The following is a 25,666-nucleotide window of genomic DNA, read 5'->3' on the forward strand; positions in this document are numbered from 1 at the left end:
ACTTGCCATCCACAAATTGAGATGGTTTGGGATGAGTCAGACCATTTCCTAGTTTTTAATATCTTCACTATTATTCTACAATGTAGAAAATAGTAAAAGTAAAGAAAAACCCTTGAATGAGTAGGTGTTCTAAAACTTTTGACCAGTAGTGTAAAATTGGTTAAACCACATTTCATGCCCCATGGAGTCAATGAATTAATATTCAGACTTAAGGTTACCTATAATAGTAAGAAAACGGACGCAGGCAAGACGGATGTAGTGACATTGTGTTGTGATGGTGGCTCTTTTTAATTGGATCATGGCCCTGACTAATGCAATACCATGAACTGGAGCATGACCTGAACGCTTTCCGGACGGAATTGAGGGTGTTGGAAAACAAGTTTTGGGAATTTCGCAGTGCTGTCTGAGCGCAGGGAGGTCGAGTTGCCGTTGCAGCTTGAGGAAGTGGGATGCAAATAACGTTTTTGGTACCTTTTCTGTTTTGCAATCATCTCCATGTAATTCTGACTGAGACCCAATCCCCACTCTCTGTGATGTTTCTGTAGTTTCATGAATACAGATCTTGAATTTAGAAGTCTCTTTCTCTGTCTCTATCTCTCTCTCACCCTCTGTCTGCCTTCTTTCACCCTTTCTCTGTCTCTATCTCTCTCACCCTCTGTCTGCCTTCTTTCTCCCTTTCCTGTCCTATCTCTCTCTCTCGATGTCCCTTCCCTCCTTTCTCCTTTCTCTTGCTAAGTCTCTCCATTCTCCTCTCTTTTCACCCCTTCTTTCTTATTTTCTCTCCTTCCCCCTTCTCTCCTTTTATCTTTTACTCTACCCCCCCTCCTCTTTCTCTGCTTCTCTCTGTGCCATTCCCTGGTTTGGCTTGGTCTTCTTGGGTCTGTGTGTGGTGGCATTGGGGGCAGGGCTTTCTAACTGCCTTGCCTGCCTGGCTGACTGGTTGGGTTGAGTGCAGTCAGTGTGCCCGGCCCCTCTCATAATTATAGACAGTAAACAGCCAGTCCTTTAAAGCCCAGTTTCCTGTCTGATGGGGCGAGCGTTCGCAGGAAGAAAAAAGAGGGAGCCAAGGAGAAAGGAAAGGAAAAGGAGAGGAAAGGAAAGGAAAGGAAATGCAAAATGGTGGGCTGAAGGCTGAAGTAGGGAGAGGAGAGGAGTTGGTGACACACATTCCTTCAGTTCCAGAAAGCCAAGCAGCCTGTTTGATCGGATGTTTCCTACAGAAAACCCTAATTAGAACCTCCAACATCCCCTGATTGAACCTTTTTCTCTCGCTTTTATTCCTCTTCCCTTCTCTTTCTCCCCCTTTCTCTTTCTCTGTGACAGCTGTCTTCTTCCTCGCTTTCTCTTTCCTTTCTATTTTTCTCTGTCTCCCTCCCATCTAGCCCCCCTGCTCTCACACACATGTTCTCTTCTATTCCCTTCTCTCTCTCTCTCTCTCCTTCCTTTTTACCTTCCTCCTCTCATTTACTCTTACTTTCTACATCTCTTAATCTCTTTCTCCGTATTTCTAATCTTCCACCGTCTCTCTTATTTTCTCCAGCCTTCTTCCCTCCTCTCTCTCTCATGCCCTTTTTCTCACTCACACTTTCTCTCTCTCACACTTTCTCTCTCCCTCCCTCTCTCCTTCTCCCTTTCTCCCTGTGCACTGCACTGGCAGGCGAGTGGGACTTGAGATTTTCTTTGGCAGTCTGATCCCTCTTACTTGGCTGGGACAAGACCTGGAGCGTGCTACTGGCTGGGAGTGTGGAGGGGAGGGAGGGAGAGAAGAGGGGAAGGGGAGGAGGGAGAGGAAGGGGGACTGAGGGAGGAGGCGTGTTCTGCAGCTGGTAATGAAGACTTCTCTTTTCATCCTCAGAAGGCAGAGTCTGTGTGGACGGGCCCAGGGGCTGCACAGCTCCAGTGCTCTCTCTGCTTCTAACGTGTGCTGAGCCCTGCTCTGCTGTGCGCTCCACTACGCTCTACGCTGCTAGCCTGTGTGACTGGCTGTCTGCACTTAGCTGAGAAAGAGAGAGAGAAAGGGAGAGCAACTACTACTGCTACAGATGCGAGGCTTTCCCCAGTGCTGGCTATACTATACCGCTCCTGAGGTAAGAGTTTAGACTACTACAGCTGCTGTTGATGTGTCAGTGTGTGTTGTCTGCACCAGTGAAGTCTGGATGTCTGTCTGGATGTCTGTCTATCTAGGCATGCGTGAGGGGTGAGGGGGTGTGGGGGCAACTTCCATTCATCCCTCTTCCCACCGCAAACAAATTCAGACACATACACAGACGCATACACACACTCTGTCACAGATCTTTTTCCATGATGTAATCTTCGTATTTTGTCCCTTTTTGACAGTTTGGTGATGCTGACAGTGTTCATTTTCATATGTTTGTTAAATTCACTCATAATGTGACTTTAAAAAGGACTATAAATACTGAGAATTCTCTACCAGGCCTGGACTAGACTGGGCTGGGCTAGACTGTCTGGACTAGACTGGGCTGGGCTGGACTGTCTGGACTAGACTGGGCTGGACTAAACTGCCTGAACTGGGCTAGGTTGGACTAGAATGGGCTGGACTCAACTGGGCTGGACAAGACTGTGCTGGACTTGTGTGGGCTGGACTCAACTGGGCTGGACTAGGCTGGGCTGGACTCAACTGGCTGGGCTGGGTTTGACTTTTTTCCAGTCTGCAAACTAGTCTGCAAACATGGCTGGACTGTACAATGATTCGTATCTCTTCTGACCTACTGTAAACTTCTGAACTGGACTAGTCTAAACTGTTATCTGCTGTACTTAGCTGAACTGTGTGGACTAATCTGTGCTAGGCTGGGTCAGGCCCTCTCCTGTATGTATGTGTGAGTAAGAATAAGAGAGAGAGAGACAGAGAGACAGAGAGAGAGAGAGAGAGAGAGAGAGAGAGAGAGAGAGAGAGAGAGAGAGAGAGAGAGAGAGAGAGAGAGAGAGAGAGAGAGAGAGAGAGAGAGAGAGAGAGAGAGAGAGAGAGAGAGAGAGAGAGAGAGAGAGAGAGAGAGAGGGAGGGAGAGAGAGAGAGACTATGTGTGTCAGTGATAGTGTGTTTATTTGCTCTGCTGCGGGGCAGGCCGATCCTCGGGGCTGTTTGGAGCTCATCTCTGTAAATAAGACAGAGGGAGAGAGAGAGACAGAGTGGAGAGGGAAAGGAGACAGTCTGCATGCGTTCCTCATCTGCAGCCCAGTGACAGCAGCTTTGATGTGAGTCCTACTGCATCTGTCCCCTCTCCCCGCCGGGCACCACCGGCCCCAGCCCCACCACTTCACCCCACTCGCTTTCATCCACATTCCCATGGAAATCCGTCCATATGCACTACTTCAACTCCCCCTCTTCTAATCCCACTATCCACTTCAAGTGCACACTGACACCCTGCGGTGAAGCCTTCACCCCTATCATCACAGACTCCTATATGCTTCCCAAGTAGCACCCTATTCCCTATATAGTGCACTAGTTTTGACCAGAGCCCTACGAGAATAGGGTGCCATTTGGGATGGAGTATATGCCTCTTGCTCTATTTTCTCCTTTTAATCGTCTGGTCTTCTCTGATGGTGCTGCTACTACTGCTCTGTTTCTGGGGCTTCTAGGGGGAATGGGTCTTTCTGAAGCCTCTCCCTCAAGGAGGGAGATCCTAAGTGACTTTCCATTTGTTTTCTGCCTATGCCGGCCAAATGCTCTCCTGAATAGTGTACAGGAGCCTGGGTTAATTGAAAAAACATAGGCTTACAGTCTGGTCTGCCATGAAGGAGGGAGAGGAGACGGTCCTTGTGTCACTGTGTGAATGGACTTTCCAGAGCTGGCTGGAGAGAGGGGGAAGGAAAGAAAGAAAAGAGGAAGGAGAGGAAAGGAGGACACAGAGAAAGACGATTATGAAAGACAGAGAAAATAAGAGAAGAGGGAAAGGTAAAAATAGACAGAAGGATAGAGAGAATAGAGTGAAATCGGGGATACGTCATGTAAAGAGATTTAAAGGGCAAGTTAAAAAAAACTCCACAAAACAAAGAAAGAGAACAATCTTCAGTAGACTTCCTTGGTTACAGAATAGGATATTTTATTTATGTAAGGAGTCTATAGTGTGCAACAGTAGTGTGTTTAAAAGAGGGTTATAGGTCTGTAGAAGACTGGGATGACACACACACACACACTGGGAGAAGAGAGAGCATCATGGTATCGTTGGCTGGTCATTAGAGCCCCACTCGGCAACAGTAAAAGCAACACTAAAAACCACTTTACTGCAGTCCACCCAACAGCGCTGTTTGTGCCATAATCTTCTCCATGGGGAGTCTTTGCAGGAGTTAACACCACTTTACTGCAATGCCCCTCAGCAGTGAGAGTGTCTGTACTGTAATCAGCATACAGTAAAGACCTGATTACTGACATCAGGTCTTTAGGGCAGTTTTTTTCTGCTTTACTGCACTTCCTCTTCCGTCAAAACTGTAAGTAGAGAGAGATTGTATCTCACTCTACAGTGTTCTGCCTGCCTGCCTGCCTATCTGCCTGTCTTCCTAGCTCTCTCTCTCTCTCTCTTCTCCCCTTAACCCTATATCCCTCCCCCATTTCTGCATTGTTTTCCTGTTTGCGGTGCAGTCTTGTTTGGTGCTGATAGCAAAGCTGTCACTGGGTACAGATGGCATATTTGTTGCACACATGTACTGTATGCCAGTGGCTGCTCTAGTTGCTGGTGGCTGTTGGTTGTTGCCAGGGGGGCCCCAGGGTTTACAAAGGAAGGCATCTCTTGTTGACTTCCTCTCTGGGTGGTTGATGCCTCTGTTTGTTAGGCCCCCAAGCCGTCCCGAAGCCCTCCTACTGCCTTTCCCTGTGTTAGTTAATGTAACATTACTTCAACCCTGTAAACCTTATTATACACAGACAGACACACATACACAGGCACGCGTGGACACGAGCACAGACAGACATACATGCACGCGGTATGGAAAGATCAACAGTGTCATCAACGCAGGGCGGCAGGTAGCCTAGCAGTTAGAGCGTTGGGCCTGTAACCGAAAGGTTTCCAGATCGAATCCCTGAGCTAACAAGGTTAAAAAAAATCTGTTGTTCTGCTCCTGAACAAGGCACTGTTCTTAGGCTGTCATTGTAAATGAGAATTTGTTCTTAATCTTAACTGACTTTCCTAGTTAAATAAAATAAATAAATAAAAACACATCTTCAAAGTCTCCTAGAGGGGGGTATTACCATTAAACCAACCCCCCTTAGCTTAACCCTCAACTCAGTGAGGAGACAGCAGGGTGAGGTGGGGTTAACCTCAGGAGCTGGGATCAAATCCAACAGCACAGGAATAAATTACTATAACCCCAACTACAGTTGTAGGATCTTAATTTGATCGCCCTGTTGTAGGAAAACTTTCCGGCAATTCAAGAAATGTAAAACTTGCAGTGTCTGTTAATTATAATCCATGTAATAATTAACATTTCCTGTTGCTGCAGGATTATTTTCCTAATGTTTCAAATTAAGATCCTACATCTGTACTGTGATTAAGGGGTTAAGGGGCAGAGTCCGTTTGATCTCACCCTGACTAAAGTGAAGACTTCAGTGATGTGGTCTAAATAGGGGCCAGGATTTTTTTGGTCATGAACTGACCAGGAAAAACTTTGGGCCCTAGTTATAGCAGGATGCATAGCTATATATGGCCAAGTACCTCGAGATCAGATCAGTCTGATTTACCTTAGCTACTGTGTAAGGCCAGGAGTTTTTCCTAGTCGGATGGGTCACATGCACATGGTTGGAAAAAACTCCTGGCTTTATCATATGCATAAAGGACATGGTCATGGACAATGTTGTTTACCATATCAACAATGCGGATGTTGGAATGGTTATGTAACATGACAAAGATTATTGAAGCCTTAATTCCCCGCCTGAGTGTCCACCGTGTCTCACCAGTATTGAAAGGAGTCTGACCCGCTTTTAGCTGCGGTAGTGAGTGTCTCACACACACAAACACACACACATATGCATGCACACACACACACACACAAACACACACAAACACGCACACACACACCGGCCACAACTTGAAAAGGAAGAGAAGTTTTGTCCTTTATACTTATGGTGCTTTCAAGACAACTGGGAACTCTGAAAAAAAGAGGTAAAATCAGTGATTTTTGGTCGGAAAGTCATAGTTCTAGAAAGAGACCGGAGTTCCGACTTGGAATTCCAAGTTCGATGACCTTTCAACACTATTTTTCCGAGTCGGAGCTCATTGTTTTCCGAGTTCCCAGTTGTCTTGAACTTACTGAAGTCGGAAGTCAGAGATTTCCGAGATCCCAGTTCCCGGCAATAGTTGCCCTTTGTGACCGATGGTGATGTCATGGTTACGTCACAGGAATGGCATATTGTGAAATAGTGAAATGAGGTGTATTTCTAACCTGATCCTAGATCTGGTTGTGCTGTCTTAACAACTCCTATTGTCATTGTTAGGAGTTGGCAAGACCTCTAACAGCTTCGGTTAGATACACGTACATGTGAAAATAGATGGGCTCTTGGTAAGGTTAGGTGATCAATTTTATTTGGGATGGTATGTTCTTAAATAGGATGTGTTCAGTTTGGACAGTGTGGTGTTGAGCTCCAGTAAGTGATCTTCTGTGAAGCATCTGCTTGGTACAACACAACACTGTTCCTCAGCAACACATTCACCATCTATTACATTGCTTACTCACAGACCAACTTATATATACACACACACACACTCACACACACACACACACACACACACACACACACACACACACACACACACACACACACACACACAACGACAGCCAGGCTGGGCACACACTGCAGGTCTGACTGAGCACACACACCGGCGCACGCACACATGCACATGCACACACATGGGCATGCACACATCACACACGCACACAATCACCAAGAGCCAGCTTGGGGCATTATTTCCTAGCTGTGTCCAGCAGCAGGCAGCAGCAGGTATGTACAGTGGAGAGAACAAGTATTTGATACACTGCCGGTTTTGCAGGTTTTCCTACTTATAAAGCTTGTAGAGGTCTGTAATTTTTATCATAGGTACACTTCAACTATGAGAGACGGAATCTAAAACAAAAATCCAGAGAATCCCATTGTATGATTTTTAAGTAATTAATTAGCATTTTATTGCATGACATAAGTATTTGATTCATCAGAAAAGCAGAACTTAATATTTGGTAGAGAAACCTTTGTTTGCAATTACAGAGATCATACGTTTCCTGTAGTTCTTGACCAGGTTTGCACACACTGCAGCAGGGATTTGGCCCACTCCTCCACACAGACCGTCTCCAGATCCTTCAGGTTTTGGTGTTGTCGCTGGGCAATACGGACTTTCAGCTCCCTCCAAAGATGTTCTATTGGGTTCAGGTCTGGAGACTGGCTAGGCCACTCCAGGACCTTGAGATGCTTCTTACGGAGCCACTCCTTAGTTGCCCTGGCTGTGTGTTTCAGGTCGTTGCCATGCTTGAAGACCCAGCCACGACCCATCTTCAATGCGCTTACTGAGGGAAGGAGGTTGTTGGCCAAGATCTCCTGATACATGGCCCAATCCATCCTCCCCTCAATACGGTGCAGTCGTCCTGTCCCCTTTGCAGAAAAGCATCCCCAAAGAATGATGTTTCCACCTCCATGCTTCACGGTTAGGATGGTGTTCTTGGGGTTGTACTCATCCTTCTTCTTCCTCCAAACACTGCGAGTGGAGTTTAGACCAAAAAGCTCTATTTTGTCTCATCAGACCACATGACCTTCTCCCATTCCTCCTCTGGATCATCCAGATGGTCATTGGCAAACTTCAGACGGGCCTGGACATGCTCTGGCTTGAGCAGGGGGACCTTGCGTGCGCTGCAGGATTTTAATCAATGACGGCTTAGTGTGTTACTAATTGTTTTCTTTGAGACTGTGGTCCCAGCTCACTTCAGGTCATCGACCAGGTCCTGCCTTGTAGTTCTGGGCTGATCCTTCACCTTCCTCATGATCATTGATGCCCCACGAGGTGAGATCTTGCATGGAGCACCAGACCGAGGGTGATTGACCATCATCTTGAACGTCTTCCATTTTCTAATAATTGCGCCAACAGTTGTTGCCTTCTCACCAAGCTGCTTGCCTATTGTCCTGTAGCCCATCCCAGCCTGGTGCAGGTCTACAATTTTATCCCTGATGTCCTTACACAGCTTCCTGGTCTTGGCCATTGTGGAGAGGTTGGAGTCTGTTTGATTGAGTGTGTGAACAGGTGTCTTTTATACAGGTAACAAGTTCAAACAGGTGCAGTTAATACAGGTAATGAGTGGAGAACAGGAGGGCTTCTTAAAGAAAAACTAACAGGTCTGTGAATTCTTACTGGTTGGTAGGTGATCAAATACTTATGTCATGCAATAAAATGCAAATTAATACTTAAAAATCATACAATGTGATTTTCTGGATTTTTGTTTTTTTTGTTTTTGTTTCTCCCCACTGTAGATGATGTGTAATGCATAGGATTTGGAGGCTGAGGCTCTTGAAGCTGAGCAGACTCAGAACAGAGCTAATGCAAAACACATGACAAAGAGTGAAAGAGGGGGAGAGTCCTTCCCTTCCTCCTCCTCACACAGAACACATTTACCCCAAAAATCAGTCATACCATATGTCTCTGTTTGTCAGGTCACACCTTCCATGTGAAGAGCCTCTCCTCAGCTCCCCTGCAAATCCCCCAAAAAACAGACCTGACTGGACTGGGGAAGAGACTGCTGGGGCTGGCTGGCTGGCTGGCTGGCTGGCTGGCTGGCTGGCTGGCTGGCTGGCTGGCTGGCTGGCTGTGTGTGTGTGTGTGTGTGTGTGTGTGTGTGTGTGTGTGTGTGTGTGTGTGTGTGTGTGTGTGTGTGTGTGTGTGTGTGTGTGTGTGTGTGTGTGTGTGTGAACAGAGTTCTGTGTGGTTCTTCTCTCGCTCTCTCTCTTTATCTCTCTATCTCGCTCAATTCAATTTCAATTCAATTTTAATTCAATTTTAATTCAATTTAAGAGCTTTATTTGCATTGGAAACATATGTTAACATTGCCAAAGCAAGTGAAATAGATAATAAACAAAAATGGCAAAAGAATAAAGACGTCAAATGTCATTATGTCTACACACAGCGTTGTAATAATGGGCAAATAGTTAAAGTACAAAAGGAAAAATAAATAAACATAAATGTAGGTTTAATTTACAATGGTGTTTGTTCTTCACTGGTTGCCCTTTACTTGTGGCAACAGGTCACAAATATTGCTGCTGTGATGGCACACTGTGGTATTTCACCCAATAGATATGGGAGTTTATCAAAATTGGATTTGTTTTCGAATTCTTTGTGGGTCAGTGTAATCTGAGGGAAATATGTGTCTCTAATATGGTCATACATTTGGCAGGAGGTTAGGAAATGCAGCTCAGTTTCCACCTCATTTTCTGGGCAGCGTGCACATAGCCTGTCTTCTCTTGAGAGCCAGGTCTGCCTTCGGCGGCCTTTCTCAATAGCAAGGCTATGCTCACTGAGTCTGTACAAAGTCAAAGATTTCCTTAATTTTGAGTCAGTCACAGAGGTCAGGTATTCTGCTATTGTGTACTCTCTGTTTCGGGCCAAATAGCATTCTAGTTTGCTCTGTTCTTCTGTAAATTCTTTACAATGTGTCAAGTAATTATCTGTTTTTTTCTCATGATTTGGTTGGGTCTAATTGTGTTGCTGTCCTGGGGCTCTGTGGTGTCTGTTTGTGTTTGTGAACAGAGCCCCAGGACCATCTTGCTTAGGGGGCTCTTCTCCAAGTTAATTTCTCTGTAGGTGATGGCTTTGTTATGGAAGGTTTGGGAATCGCTTCCCTTTAGGTGGTTGGAGAATTTAACGTCTCTTTCCTGGATTTGGATAATTAGTGGGTATCAGTTGTACGCGGAGGATATTTTGGTGTTTGTCCCATTTTGTGAATTCTTGGTTGGTGAGTGGACCCCAGACTTCACACCCATAAAGGGCAATGGGTTCTATAACTCATTCAAGTATTTTTTAGACAGATCCTAATTAGTATGTTGAATTTTATGTTCCTTTTGCCTTGTCTCTCAGATCGTTCACAGCTTTGTGGAAGTTACCTGGGGCGCTGATGTTTAGTCCGAAGTATGTATTGTTTTTTGTGTGCTCTAGGGCAACGGTGTCTAAATGGAATTTGTATTCGTGGTCCAGGACACTGGACCTTTTTTGGAACACCATTGTTTTTGTCTTACTGAGATTTACTGTCAGGGCCCAGGTCTAACAGAATCTGTGCAGATGTGAGAGGTGCTGCTGTAGACCCTCCTTGGTTGGGGACAAATGCACCAGATCATCAGCAAACAATAGACATTTGACTTCAGATTCTAGTAGGGTGAGGCCGGGTGCGGTAGACTGTTCTAGTGCCCTCACCAATTTGTTGATATATATATATATATATATATATTGAAGAGGGTGGAACTTAAGCTGCATCCCTGTCTCACCCCCCGGCCCCGTGGGAAAAAAAATGTGTTTTTTTTGGTCAATTTTAACCGCACACATTTTGTTTCAGTACATGGATTTTATAATGTCTTATGTTTTTCCCCCAAAACCACTTTCCATCAATTTGTATAACAGGCCCTCATGCCAAATTGAGTCATAAGCTTTTTTGAAATTAACAAAGCATGAGAAGACATTGCCTTTGTTTTGGGTTGTTTGTTTGTCAATTAGGTTGTGCAGGGTGAAAACGTGGTCTGCTGTACGGTAATTTGGTAAAAAGACAATTTGACATTTGCTCAGTACATTGTTTTCGCTGAGGAGTCTGCTGTTAATGATAATGCAGAGAATTTTCTCAAGGTTGCTGTTGACGCATATCCCACGGTAGTTATTGGGGTCAAATTTGTCTCCACTTTTGTGGATTGGGGTGATCAGTCCTTGGTTGCAAATATAGAGAATATGCCATAGCAGAGGATGATGTTAAAGAGTTTAAATATAGCCAATTGTAATTTGTGGTCTGTATATTTTATTGTTTAATTTACGATACCATTAACCCCACAGGCCTTTTTGGGTTGGAGGGTTTGTATTTTGTCCTATAGTTCATTCAATTTAATTGGAGAATCCAGTGGGTTCTGGTAGTCTTTAATAGTTGATTCTAAGATTTGTATTTGATCATGTATATGTTTTTGCTGTTTGCTCTTTGTTATAGAGCCCAAAAAGATTGGAGAAGTGGTTTATCCATACATCTCAATTTTGGATAGATTATATGGATTCTTCAATTACATTGAGCTGATTTCTGACGTGCTATTCCTTCTTTTTCCTTTTTCTGTATTATTTTTGTGATTCACCATAATGAACTCCTCATGACTCATGACTCCTGCATGCTTTGTTGACAATAAACCTTCTTGTTTACCCAACCGTGGGACAGACTATGTCTGTTCCCACACTCAGGATTCTGACTCTCTATTGGTTACACAGATTTTTGGCCTCCCATCCTATTCTAACCACCTCTCGCCGGCTTTGTAGTCATGTTGCCTGATGAAATTGCTGTAAAATATGGTGTTGCTGCCATCTAATGCACATTCAAATGTCATACATCAACACTGTAGAGCTCTCCCTGTCCTCTGCCGTGCCTTGATTGTATTACTTTTGATGATATCTCGAAATATGCATGTACACCCTGGCCCATCTACTGTTGCTAGCCCCAAATCTGACTTGTGCTCTGATATTGCTTTCACTGATTTTTGGTCTCGTAAAAGCCTATTTTTTCCGCACGTTATCACTAGAAGCTTATTACCTAAAATGGGTCATTTGAAAGTCTGGGTTCACAGCTCCAATCCAGATGTGTTGAGACGTGGTTAAGAAAGAGTGTTTTGAATACTGATATTAACCTTTCATGTTATAACCTTTTTCGGCAAGACAGATCTTCCAAAGGTGGGGGAGTGGCAATCTTTACCAAGGATTACCTTCAGTGCTCGGTTGTCTCCACCAAGTCTGTCTCCAAACAATTTGATTTGCTGGTTTTAAGCATTAAACTTTCAAATAGCTTTTTGATGACTGTTGCTGGGTGTTATTGTCCTCCATCAGCACAGACCTGTACCCTACCTGCCCTAAGCTCTCTCCTGGCCCCTTACACTAAGTCTGAATTTTTCCAGCTAGGTGACCTAAACTGGGGCATGCTTAAACCACCTGGCCAAGTGCTAAAGCAATGGGACTCCCTAAATCTTTCTCAGATTATTACCAATCCCACAAGGTATGACTCCAAACACCCAGAAAAGGCTGCTCGCCTCGATGTTATCCTCACAAATAATTCTGATAGGTATAAGTGTGGTGTTTTCTGTAATGACCTTAGTGACCACTGTTTTACAGCCTGTGTTCGTAATGGCTGCTCAGTGATACGACCTGTCCTGATTTGTCATAGACGCTTGCTAAAAACTTTAAGAGGCAAGCCTTCCTTCATGAACTGGCCTCTGTAAATTGGTATAGAATCAGCTTGATCCCCCTCTGTCGAAGACGCTTGGACCTTCAGTGATATGTTTAACAAACACGCCATCATAAAGAAAATGAGAATTAAAAACAGGTTCAGCCCCTGGTTCAACCGTGATCTTGCAGAGTTACTCCACCTCAAGAATTGCATTTGGTGAAAGGCTCGGCACACACATACTCAGGCTGACTGGCTCTCGTTCAGGCAAATGAGAAATAAGTGCACTCAAAGTTAGTTACTTTAAGGAGCAGTTCTCTCTCTGTGAGTCTAACCCCAAGAAGTTCTGGAAAAAGGTTAAAGACCTGGAGAATAAACCCTCCTCCTCACAGCTGCCAATGTCCCTTAAAGTTGATGATGTGGTTGTTACTGACAAGAAGCACATGGCTGAACTTTTTAATCACCTCTTCATTAAGTCAAAATTCCTATTTGACTCAGCCATGCCTCCTTGCCTCCATCTAACATTTCCTCATCTCCCACCCGTTCTAATGTGACTAGCCCCAATGCTCATCCCTCTTTTTCCCCAGCCCCGCTTCAAAGTTTCTCCCTGCAGGTGGTCACTGAGTCCGAGGTGCCAAAGGAACTCCTTGAACTTGACCCCAAAAAAGACCCTTTCTTCTTAAAGGTTGCTGTCCCTATAATCGCCAAGCATATTTCTGACCTTTTTAAACTGTCTCTCCTATCTGGGGAGGTTCTTATTGCTTGGAAGGCAGCCACGGTTCATCCTTTATTTAAAGGGGAGATCAAGCTGATCCTAACTCTTATAGGCTGGATGTGATACAGCCTGGATTCAAACCAGGGACTGTAGTGACCCCTCTTGCACTGACATGCAGAGCCTTAGACCACTGCGCCACTCAGGCCTTAAAGGTCCTCAATGATGTCACCATTGCCCTTGATTCTAAGCAATGTTGTGCTGCTATTTTTATTGACTTGGCCAAAGCTTTTGATATGGTAGACCATTCCATGGGCCGGCTAAGGAGTATTGGTGTCTCTGAGGGGTCTTTGGCCTGGTTTGCTAACTACCTCTCTCAGAGAGCGTAGTGTGTATAGTCAGAACATCTGCTGTCTCAGCCACTGCCTGTCACCAAGGATGTACCCGAAGGCTCGATTCCAGGCCCCACGCTCTTCTCAATTTACATCAACAACATAGCTCAGGCAGTACAAAGCTCTTTCATCAATATATATGCAGATGATACAGTCTTATACTCAGCTGTTCACTCCCCGGACTTGCTAACATGCTGTGTTGTCATGTGTTGCTGCAATGCTATGCTGTTGTCTTAGGTCTCACTTTATGTAGTGATGTGTTGTCTCGCTTGTCATGATGTGTGTTTTTTCATATATTTTTATTTAATTTATTTTTATTTTGAATCCCAGCCCCCGTCCCCGCAGGAGGCCTTTTGACGGCTAGGCCGTCATTGTAAATAGGAATTTGTTCTTAACTGGCTTGCCTAGTTAAACAAAGGTAAAATAAATAAAAAGGCATTGGCTCAGGTTTTCTGGGCCTCTACGTTTTCTGTTGGATACATTTGGATAGGTTTTTGCCTTCATCAAACCATTTGTCATTGTTGTCAATTTTCTTAGATTGTCTTCTTGACATTTTTAGATTTGATAGGGAAGCTCAGAGGTCAAATATACTATTTAGGTTTTCTAAAGTTTACACATTCACCATTACAGTGAAACATTTTATCCAGGAAATTGTCTAGAAGGGATTGAATTTGTTGTTGCCGAATAGTTTTTGGTAGATTTACACCCTACTTTCTCTCTCAATCTCTCTCTCTCTCTCTCTCTCTCTCAATTCTCTCTCTCTCAATCTCTCTCTCTCGCTCTCTCTCATCCTCTCTCGCTCTCTCTCTCTCTCTCTCTCTCTCTCTCTCTCTCTCTCTCAATTCAATTCAATTCAAGGGGCTTTATTGGCATGGGAAACATGTGTTAACATTGCCAAAGCAAGTGAGGTAGATAATATACTCTCTCTCTCTCTCTCTCTCTTTCCCTCTCTCTGTATCTACTGACAGATGCCATTCCTTAAAATACCCATAACTTTTTTATTAGATGCTTTGTCCAGCAGGCAGATAATTGGCCTGAATATTTGTGTGGCTCTCATAGTGCAGAGCCCAGCATAGCTCTGATTACTTCTGACAGGGACAACAGGAGTTCAGACTGCCAAATAGAGGCCTTCTGAGAACCTCATCCACTATCTACAACATGCACCCTTGGAGCGAGAGACATAGAAGGAGGGGAGAGAGAAAGATAGACTGAGAGAAACAGAAAGAAAAACACAGGGCGAGAGAGTAAAAGAGCGATGGAGAGACAGACAGAGAGAAAGAGAGAGCAAGGGGGGGGCATTTGGAGGGTTTCAGACCCGAAGCTCTGGGATCCCTCATAAAGCTCCCAGTCTATGTGAGACTGTGGGATCTATACGTATGGCATACCACTATGTGGCTGTGCTGGTGAGCTGAATGGTATGTGTGCATCTGTTGAAGAGGACTGTTGTTGACTACGGTTGCCTGTTTTGTTTATCTGTGGTTTTGAACTGGGGGTTAAAGAAGACATGTAGACTGTACTTAGACTGAGAGTAGACTATAGAGAGTGAGAGTAGACTATAGTACTCCAGCGGAGTGACTGTTGTGTTGTAGTGGTGTGAGGGATGTTGTTCTGTAGCAGAGTGACTGTTGTGTTGTAGTGATGTGAGGGCTGTCATTCTGTAGCAGAGTGACTGTTGTGTTGTAGTGATGTGAGGGATGTCGTTCTGTAGCAGAGTGACTATTGTGTTGTAGTGGTGTGAGGGCTGTAGTACTGTAGCAGAGTGACTTGTGTTGTAGTGGTGTGAGGGCCGTCGTTCTGTAGCAGAGTGACTGTTGTGTTGTAGTGAGGTGAGGGCTGTAGTACTGTAGCAGATTGACTGTTGTGTTGTACTGGCGTGAGGGCTGTAGTACTATAGCAGAGTGACTGTTGTGTTGTAGTTGGCGTGGCGTGAGGGCTGTAGTACTGTAGCAGAGTGACTGTTGTGTTGTAGTTGCGTGAGGGCTGTAGTACTGTAGCAGAGTGACTGTTGTGTTGTAGTGATGTGAGGGCTGTAGTACTGTAGCAGAGTGACTGTTGTGTTGTAGTGGCGTGAGGGCTGTAGTACTGTAGCAGAGTGACTGTTGTGTTGCAGTGATGTGAGGGCTGTAGTACGGTAGCAGAGTGACTGTTGTGTTGTAGTTACGTGAGGGCTGTAGTACTGTAGCAGAGTGACTGTTGTGTTATAGTGGCGTGAGGGCTGTAGTACTGTAGCAGAGTGACTGTTGTGTTGTAGTTGGCGTGGCGTGAGGGCTGTAGTACTGTAGCAGAGTGACTGTTGTGTTGTAGTGATGTGAGGGCTGTAGTACTGTAGCAGAGTGACTGTTGTGTTGTAGTGACATGACGGCTGTTGTTCTGTAGCAGAGTGACTGTTGTGTTGTAGTGGCGTGAGGGCTGTAGTACTGTAGCAGAGTGACTGTTGTGTTGTAGTGGAGTGAGGGCTGTAGTACTGTAGCAGAGTGACTGTTGTGTTGTAGTGGTGTCAGGGCTGTTGTTCTGTAGCAGAGTGACTGCTGTGTTGTAGTGGCGTGAGGGCTGTAGTACTGTAGCAGAGTGACTGTTGTGTTGTAGTGACGTGAGGGCTGTCGTTCTGTAGCAGATTGACTTTTGTGTTGTAGTGACGTGAGGGCTGTCGTTCTGTAGCAGAGTGACTGTTGTGTTATAGTGAGGTGAGGGCTGCAGTACTGTAGCAGAGTGACTGTTGTGTTGTAGTGAGGTGAGGGCTGTAGAACTGTAATAGAGTCACTGTTTTGTTGTAGTTATGTGAGGGCTGTAGAACTTAAGCAGAGTGACTGTTGTGTTGTAGTGATGTGAGGCTGTAGTACTGTAGCAGAGTGACTGTTGTGTTGTAGTGAGGTGAGGGCTGTAGTACTGTAGCAGAGTGACTGTTGTGTTGTAGTGCCGTGAGGGCTGTAGTACTGTAGCAGAGTGACTGTTGTGTTGTAATGACGTGAGGGCTGTCATTCTGTAGCAGAGTGACTGTTGTGTTGTGGTGGCGTGAGGGCTGAAGCACTGCAGCAGTGTGACTGTTGTGTTGTAGTGATGTGAGTGCTGTCGTTCTGTAGCAGAGTAACTTTTGTGTTGTAGTGACGTGAGGGCTTTCGTTCTGTATCAGAGTGACTGTTGTTTTTTAGAGGCGTGAGGGCTGTCGTTCTGTAGCAGAGTGACTGTTGTGTTGTAGTGACGTGAGGGCTGTTGTTCTGTAGCAGAGTGACTGTTGTGTTGTAGTGAGGTGAGGGCCGTCATTCTGTAGCAGAGTGACTGTTGTGTTTTAGTGACGTGAGGGCTGTCGTTCTGTAGCAGAGTGACTGTTGTGTTGTAGTGATGTGAGAGCTGTCGTTCTGTAGCAGAGTGACTGTTGTGTTGTGGTGGCGTGAGGGCTGAAGCACTGCAGCAGTGTGACTGTTGTGTTGTAGTGATGTGAGTGCTGTCGTTCTGTAGCAGAGTAACTGTTGTGTTGTAGTGACGTGAGGGCTGTCGTTCTGTGTCAGAGTGACTGTTGTGTTGTACTGGCGTGAGGGCTGTCGTTCTGTAGCAGAGTGACTGTTGTGTTGTAGTGAGGTGAGGGCTGTAGAACTGCAGCAGAGTGACTGTTGTGTTGTAGTGAGGTGAGGGCTGTAGAACTGTAGCAGAGTTACTGTTGTGTTGTAGTGATGTGAGGGCTGTAGTACTTAAGCAGAGTGACTGTTGTGTTGTAGTGACGTGAGGGCTGTAGTACTGTAGCAGAGTGACTGTTGTGTTGTAGTGCCGTCAGGGCTGTCGTTCTGTAGCAGAGTGACTGTTGTGTTGTAATGGTGTGAGGGCTGTCGTTCTGTAGCAGAGTGACTGTTGTGTTGTAGTGGTTTGAGGGCTGTCATTCTGTAGCAGAGTGATTTTTGTGTTGTAGTGACGTGCGGGCTGTCGTTCTGTAGCAGAGTGACTGTTGTGTTGTAGTGAGGTGAGGGCTGTCGTTCTGTTGCAGAGTGACTGTTGTGTTGTAGTGAGGTGAGGGCTGTAGAACTGTAGCAGAGTTACTGTTGTGTTGTAGTGATGTGAGGGCTGTAGTACTTAAGCAGAGTGACCGTTGTGTTGTAGTGATGTGAGGCTGTAGTACTGTAGCAGAGTGACTTTTGTGTTGTAGTGGCATGATGGCTGTCATTCTGTAGCAGAGTGACTGCTGTGTTGTAGATTTGTGAGGGCTGTCGTTCTGTAGCAGAGTGACTGTTGTGTTGTAGTGGTGTGAGGGATGTCGTTCTGTAGCAGAGTGACTGTTGTGTTGTAGTGACGTGAGGGCTGTCGTTCTGTAGCAGAGTGACTGTTGTGTTGTAGTGGTGTGAGGGCTGTAGCACTGTAGCAGAGTGACTGTTGTGTTGTAGTGGTGTGAGGGCTGTAGGACTGTAGCAGAGTGACTGTTGTGTTGTAGTGACGTGAGGGCTGTCGTTCTGTAGCAGAGTGACTGTTGTGTTGTAGTGAGGTGAGGGCTGTCGTTCTGTAGCAGAGTGACTGTTGTGTTGTAGTGAGGTGAGGGCTGCAGTACTGTAGCAGAGTGACTGTTGTGTTGTAGTGAGGTGAGGGCTGTAGAACTGTAATAGAGTCACTGTTTTGTTGTAGTGATGTGAGGGCTGTAGAACTTAAGCAGAGTGACTGTTGTGTTGTAGTGATGTGAGGCTGTAGTACTGTAGCAGAGTGACTGTTGTGTTGTAGTGAGGTGAGGGCTGTAGTACTGTAGCAGAGTGACTGTTGTGTTGTAGTGCCGTGAGGGCTGTAGTACTGTAGCAGAGTGACTGTTGTGTTGTAGTGACGTGAGGGCTGTCATTCTGTATTAGAGTGACTGTTGTGTTGTGGTGGCGTGAGGGCTGAAGCACTGCAGCAGTGTGACTGTTGTGTTGTAGTGATGTGAGTGCTGTCGTTCTGTAGCAGAGTAACTTTTGTGTTGTAGTGACGTGAGGGCTGTTGTTCTGTAGCAGAGTGACTGTTGTGTTGTAGTGAGGTGAGGGCCGTCATTCTGTAGCAGAGTGACTGTTGTGTTGTAGTGAAGTGAGGGATGTAGTACTGTGGCAGAGTGACTGTTGTGTTGTAGTGAGGTGAGGGCTGTTGTTCTGTAGCAGAGTGACTGTTGTGTTGTAGTGAGGTGAGGGCCGTCATTCTGTAGCAGAGTGACTGTTGTGTTGTAGTGAAGTGAGGGATGTAGTACTGTGGCAGAGTGACTGTTGTGTTGTAGTGAGGTGAGGGCTGTAGTACTGTAGCAGAGTGACTGTTGTGTTGTAGTGGCGTGAGGGCTGTAGTACTGTAGCAGAGTGACTGTTGTGTTGTAGTGACGTGAGGGCTGTCGTTCTGTATCAGAGTGACTGTTGGGTTGTAGTGATGTGAGAGCTGTCGTTCTGTAGCAGAGTGACTGTTGTGTTGTGGTGGCGTGAGGGCTGAAGCACTGCAGCAGTGTGACTGTTGTGTTGTAGTGATGTGAGTGCTGTCGTTCTGTAGCAGAGTGACTGTTGTGTTGTAGTGGCGTGAGGGCTGTAGTACTGTAGCAGAGTGACTGTTGTGTTGTAGTGGCGTAAGGGCTATCGTACTGTAGCAGAGTGACTGTTGTGTTGTAGTGAGGTTAGGGCTATAGTACTGTAGCAGAGTGACTGTTGTGTTGTAGTGGTGTGAGGGCTGCAGTACTGTAGCAGAGTGACTGTTGTGTTGTAGTGGCGTGAGGGCTGTAGTACTGTAGCAGAGTGACTGTTGTGTTGTAGTTGCGTGAGGGCTGTAGTACTGTAGCAGAGTGACTGTTGTGTTGTAGTGGAGTGAGGGCTGTAGTACTGTAGCAGAGTGACTGTTGTGTTGTAGTGGTGTCAGGGCTGTCGTTCTGTAGCAGAGTGACTGTTGTGTTATAGTGAGGTGAGGGCTGCAGTACTGTAGCAGAGTGACTGTTGTGTTGTAGTGAGGTGAGGGCTGTAGAACTGTAATAGAGTCACTGTTTTGTTGTAGTGATGTGAGGGCTGTAGAACTTAAGCAGAGTGACTGTTGTGTTGTAGTGATGTGAGGCTGTAGTACTGTAGCAGAGTGACTGTTGTGTTGTAGTGAGGTGAGGGCTGTAGTACTGTAGCAGAGTGACTGTTGTGTTGTAGTGCCGTGAGGGCTGTAGTACTGTAGCAGAGTGACTGTTGTGTTGTAGTGACGTGAGGGCTGTCATTCTGTAGCAGAGTGACTGTTGTGTTGTGGTGGCGTGAGGGCTGAAGCACTGCAGCAGTGTGACTGTTGTGTTGTAGTGATGTGAGTGCTGTCGTTCTGTAGCAGAGTAACTTTTGTGTTGTAGTGACGTGAGGGCTTTCGTTCTGTATCAGAGTGACTGTTGTTTTTTAGAGGCGTGAGGGCTGTCGTTCTGTAGCAGAGTGACTGTTGTGTTGTAGTGACGTGAGGTCTGTTGTTCTGTAGCAGAGTGACTGTTGTGTTGTAGTGAGGTGAGGGCCGTCATTCTGTAGCAGAGTGACTGTTGTGTTTTAGTGACGTGAGGGCTGTCGTTCTGTAGCAGAGTGACTGTTGTGTTGTAGTGATGTGAGAGCTGTCGTTCTGTAGCAGAGTGACTGTTGTGTTGTGGTGGCGTGAGGGCTGAAGCACTGCAGCAGTGTGACTGTTGTGTTGTAGTGATGTGAGTGCTGTCGTTCTGTAGCAGAGTAACTGTTGTGTTGTAGTGACGTGAGGGCTGTCGTTCTGTATCAGAGTGACTGTTGTGTTGTACTGGCGTGAGGGCTGTCGTTCTGTAGCAGAGTGACTGTTGTGTTGTAGTGAGGTGAGGGCTGTAGAACTGCAGCAGAGTGACTGTTGTGTTGTAGTGAGGTGAGGGCTGTAGAACTGTAGCAGAGTTACTGTTGTGTTGTAGTGATGTGAGGGCTGTAGTACTTAAGCAGAGTGACTGTTGTGTTGTAGTGACGTGAGGGCTGTAGTACTGTAGCAGAGTGACTGTTGTGTTGTAGTGCCGTCAGGGCTGTCGTTCTGTAGCAGAGTGACTGTTGTGTTGTAATGGTGTGAGGGCTGTCGTTCTGTAGCAGAGTGACTGTTGTGTTGTAGTGGTTTGAGGGCTGTCGTTCTGTAGCAGAGTGATTTTTGTGTTGTAGTGACGTGCGGGCTGTCGTTCTGTAGCAGAGTGACTGTTGTGTTGTAGTGAGGTGAGGGCTGTCGTTCTGTTGCAGAGTGACTGTTGTGTTGTAGTGAGGTGAGGGCTGTAGAACTGTAGCAGAGTTACTGTTGTGTTGTAGTGATGTGAGGGCTGTAGTACTTAAGCAGAGTGACCGTTGTGTTGTAGTGATGTGAGGCTGTAGTACTGTAGCAGAGTGACTTTTGTGTTGTAGTGGCATGAGGGCTGTCATTCTGTAGCAGAGTGACTGCTGTGTTGTAGATTTGTGAGGGCTGTCGTTCTGTAGCAGAGTGACTGTTGTGTTGTAGTGGTGTGAGGGATGTCGTTCTGTAGCAGAGTGACTGTTGTGTTGTAGTGACGTGAGGGCTGTCGTTCTGTAGCAGAGTGACTGTTGTGTTGTAGTGGTGTGAGGGCTGTAGCACTGTAGCAGAGTGACTGTTGTGTTGTAGTGGTGTGAGGGCTGTAGGACTGTAGCAGAGTGACTGTTGTGTTGTAGTGACGTGAGGGCTGTCGTTCTGTAGCAGAGTGACTGTTGTGTTGTAGTGAGGTGAGGGCTGTCGTTCTGTAGCAGAGTGACTGTTGTGTTGTAGTGAGGTGAGGGCTGCAGTACTGTAGCAGAGTGACTGTTGTGTTGTAGTGAGGTGAGGGCTGTAGAACTGTAATAGAGTCACTGTTTTGTTGTAGTGATGTGAGGGCTGTAGAACTTAAGCAGAGTGACTGTTGTGTTGTAGTGATGTGAGGCTGTAGTACTGTAGCAGAGTGACTGTTGTGTTGTAGTGAGGTGAGGGCTGTAGTACTGTAGCAGAGTGACTGTTGTGTTGTAGTGCCGTGAGGGCTGTAGTACTGTAGCAGAGTGACTGTTGTGTTGTAGTGACGTGAGGGCTGTCATTCTGTAGCAGAGTGACTGTTGTGTTGTGGTGGCGTGAGGGCTGAAGCACTGCAGCAGTGTGACTGTTGTGTTGTAGTGATGTGAGTGCTGTCGTTCTGTAGCAGAGTAACTTTTGTGTTGTAGTGACGTGAAGGCTGTCGTTCTGTAGCAGAGTGACTGTTGTGTTGTAGTGACGTGAGGGCTGTTGTTCTGTAGCAGAGTGACTGTTGTGTTGTAGTGAGGTGAGGGCCGTCATTCTGTAGCAGAGTGACTGTTGTGTTGTAGTGAAGTGAGGGATGTAGTACTGTGGCAGAGTGACTGTTGTGTTGTAGTGAGGTGAGGGCTGTAGTACTGTAGCAGAGTGACTGTTGTGTTGTAGTGGCGTGAGGGCTGTAGTACTGTAGCAGAGTGACTGTTGTGTTGTAGTGACGTGAGGGCTGTCGTTCTGTATCAGAGTGACTGTTGGGTTGTAGTGATGTGAGAGCTGTCGTTCTGTAGCAGAGTGACTGTTGTGTTGTGGTGGCGTGAGGGCTGAAGCACTGCAGAAGTGTGACTGTTGTGTTGTAGTGATGTGAGTGCTGTCGTTCTGTAGCAGAGTGACTGTTGTGTTGTAGTGGCGTGAGGGCTGTAGTACTGTAGCAGAGTGACTGTTGTGTTGTAGTGGCGTAAGGGCTATCGTACTGTAGCAGAGTGACTGTTGTGTTGTAGTGAGGTTAGGGCTATAGTACTGTAGCAGAGTGACTGTTGTGTTGTAGTGGTGTGAGGGCTGCAGTACTGTAGCAGAGTGACTGTTGTGTTGTAGTGGCGTGAGGGCTGTAGTACTGTAGCAGAGTGACTGTTGTGTTGTAGTTGCGTGAGGGCTGTAGTACTGTAGCAGAGTGACTGTTGTGTTGTAGTGAGGTGAGGGCTGTAGTTACTAGAACATATACAACAGCCCTCGTGGGTTCCATGTAGAATCCACTGTAGAAATTGATCTACATGGAACCCAAAAGGGTTCTATCTGGAACCCAAAAGGGTTCTATCTGGAACCCAAAAGTGTTCTTCAAATTGTTATCCTGTGGGGAAGAACCCTTTTAAATTTAACGTTCGAGCACCTTTTTTTCTATTTGTAGCTCCCTTTAGGGTCTACATGTTTTAGTGACTTGTGGCTTGAATGACGTAAGGGCTATAGTACTTAAGCAAACTGTAGTACTCCAGTGGTATACAGTTTGTATATGTTGTAATGTTTACAGTGACACGAGGGCTGTTGTATATGTTCTAGTGACGTGAGGGCTTGTGGGAGGGCTGCAAGGGGAACCACCAGTAAATTAGAGTTCAGGCACATCCCCAGACGCCTTGGCCAGGGTCCTGAAAAGTTGGCTGCTTCCCCCCATTTTTTAATCTCCACTTTTCCGCCACATTCCTGTTCTTCCCCTCTCTCTCTTCTCTGTCTCCTTCACTCCTGCATCTTGCTCCAGATGTGGCATTGTTTGGACCTATTCGTTTTTGACTGCGGCCTGCAGAAATGCAGTTCTGATGTCACGCTCTATTTAAAGGAAAAGGCCATGTGAACTTGGTGGAAGACTACTGAGAAGTGTGTGCCAAACTTTAAATCTTTATAGGTTATGTCTGTTTGTGTCTGCTGACTGCTGTTATGGCACAGGAGAGACGGGACTATGTGTCATGGACATGCGACAGCATTCAGTTCCCCCCAGTGTTGAGTGATAGGTCGTTTGAAAGGCTTCCGATGAAAGAGGGTACTGTGTCTTTCAGCCCAATTGTAGATCTGATTCTAGATCATGTGTGACAACAACTATAGGAGTTACATAATGCATGTTTTTAGAAATTATGTTGACACTAGCATATACAGTGCATTCGGAAAGTATTCCCATTGACATTGCATGTCAGAGCAAAAACCAAGCCATGAGGTCAAACGAATTGTCCGTAGAGCTCAAAGACAGGATTTTTGTCAAGGCACAGATCTGGGGAAGGGTACCAAAACATATCTGCAGCAATAAAGGTCCACAAGAACACAGTGACCTCCATTATTCTTAAATGGAGGAAGTTTGGAACCACTAAGACTATTTCTAGAGCTGGCCGCCCGCCCAAACTGAGCAATCAGGGAGGTGATCAAGAACCCAATGTTCACTCTGACAGAGCTCCAGAGGTCCTCTGTGGAAGACAACCATTGCAGCACTCAACCAATCAGGCCTTTATGGTAGAGTAGACAGATGAAAGTCCTCAAGAAAAGGCACACGACAGCCCGCTTTGAGTTTGCATAAAGGCACCTAAAGGACTCTCAGACCATGATAAACAAGAATCACTGGTCTGATGAAATCAAGATTTAACTCTTTGGCCTGAATGCCAACCGTCACGTCTGAAGGAAACCTGGCACCATCCCTACGGTGAAGCATGGTGCTGGCAGCATCATTCTGTGGGAATAGTTTTCAGTGGCAGGGACTGGGAGACTAGTCAGGATCGAGAGAAAGATGAACGGAGAAAAGTACAGAGAGATCCTTAAGGAAACCCTGTTCCAGAGAGCTCAGGACCTCAGACTGGGCCGAAGGTTCACCTTCCAACAGGACAAGAACCCTAAGCACACAGCCAAGACAACGCAGGAGTACCTTTGGGACAAGTCTCTGAATGTCCTTGAGTTGCCCAGCCAGAGCCCGGACTTGAACCCAATCAGACATCTCTGGAGAGACCTGAAAATAGCTGTGCAGCAACGTTCCCCATCCAACCTGAGAGAGTTTGAAAAGTAAAAACTCCCCAAATACAGGTGTGCCAAGCTTGTAGCAACATTCCCAAGAAGACTGTAGGCTGTAATCGCTGCCAAATGTGCTTCAACAAAGTACTGAGTAAAGGGTGTGAATACTTACAGTGCCTTGCGAAAGTATTCGCCCCCCTTGAACTTTGCGACCTTTTGCCACATTTCAGGCTTCAAACATAAAGATGTAAAACTGTATTTTTTTGTGAAGAATCAACAACAAGTGGGACACAATCATGAAGTGGAACAACATTTATTGGATATTTCAAACTTTTTTAACAAATCAAAAACTGAAAAATTGGGCGTGCAAAATTATTCAGCCCCCTTAAGTTAATACTTTGTAGCGCCACCTTTTGCTGCGATTACAGCTGTAAGTCGCTTGGGGTATGTCTCTATCAGTTTTGCACATCGAGAGACTGAAATTTTTTCCCATTCCTCCTTGCAAAACAGCTCGAGCTCAGTGAGGTTGGATGGAGAGCATTTGTGAACAGCAGTTTTCAGTTCTTTCCACAGATTCTCGATTGGATTCAGGTCTGGACTTTGACTTGGCCATTCTAACACCTGGATATGTTTATTTTTGAACCATTCCATTGTAGATTTTGCTTTATGTTTTGGATCATTGTCTTGTTGGAAGACAAATCTCCGTCCCAGTCTCAGGTCTTTTGCAGACTCCATCAGGTTTTCTTCCAGAATGGTCCTGTATTTGGCTCCATCCATCTTCCCATCAATTTTAACCATCTTCCCTGTCCCTGCTGAAGAAAAGCAGGCCCAAACCATGATGCTGCCACCACCATGTTTGACAGTGGGTATGGTGTGTTCAGGGCGTTTTGCATTGTTGCCAAAAAGTTCAATTTTGGTTTCATCATACCAGAGCACCTTCTTCCACATGTTTGGTGTGTCTCCCAGGTGGCTTGTGGCAAACTTTAAACAACACTTTTTATGGATATCTTTAAGAAATGGCTTTCTTCTTGCCACTCTTCCATAAAGGCCAGATTTGTGCAATATACGACTGATTGTTGTCCTATGGACAGAGTCTCCCACCTCAGCTGTAGATCTCTGCAGTTCATCCAGAGTGATCATGGGCCTCTTGGCTGCATCTCTGATCAGTCTTCTCCTTGTATGAGCTGAAAGTTTAGAGGGACGGCCAGGTCTTGGTAGATTTGCAGTGGTCTGATACTCCTTCCATTTCAATATTATCGCTTGCACAGTGCTCCTTGGGATGTTTAAAGCTTAGGAAATCTTTTTGTATCCAAATCCGGCTTTAAACTTCTTCACAACAGTATCTCGGACCTGCCTGGTGTGTTCCTTGTTCTTCATGATGCTCTCTGCGCTTTTGACGGACCTCTGAGACTATCACAGTGCAGGTGCATTTATACGGAGACTTAATTACACACAGGTGGATTGTATTTATCATCATTAGTCATTTAGGTCAACATTGGATCATTCAGAGATCCTCACT

General features: G+C 45.8%; 1 protein-coding gene across 2 annotated transcripts in view; it reads left to right on the forward strand.

Moving 5' to 3' along the window:
* LOC110522618 (uncharacterized) overlaps positions 1-25,666 on the forward strand; it is a 155,722-nt gene that overhangs the window by 57,628 nt on the left and 72,428 nt on the right. For both annotated transcript variants that reach the window (XM_021601084.3, XM_090230759.1), the window contains one exon: positions 1,856-2,087. The gene's annotated coding sequence lies outside the window, so the exon portion shown is untranslated. The remainder of the gene's footprint in view (positions 1-1,855; positions 2,088-25,666) is intronic.

Source organism: Oncorhynchus mykiss, chromosome 1 (genome assembly GCF_057628025.1).
Source record: "Oncorhynchus mykiss isolate SJ-2025 chromosome 1, ASM5762802v1, whole genome shotgun sequence".
Lineage (NCBI taxonomy): Eukaryota > Metazoa > Chordata > Actinopteri > Salmoniformes > Salmonidae > Oncorhynchus > Oncorhynchus mykiss.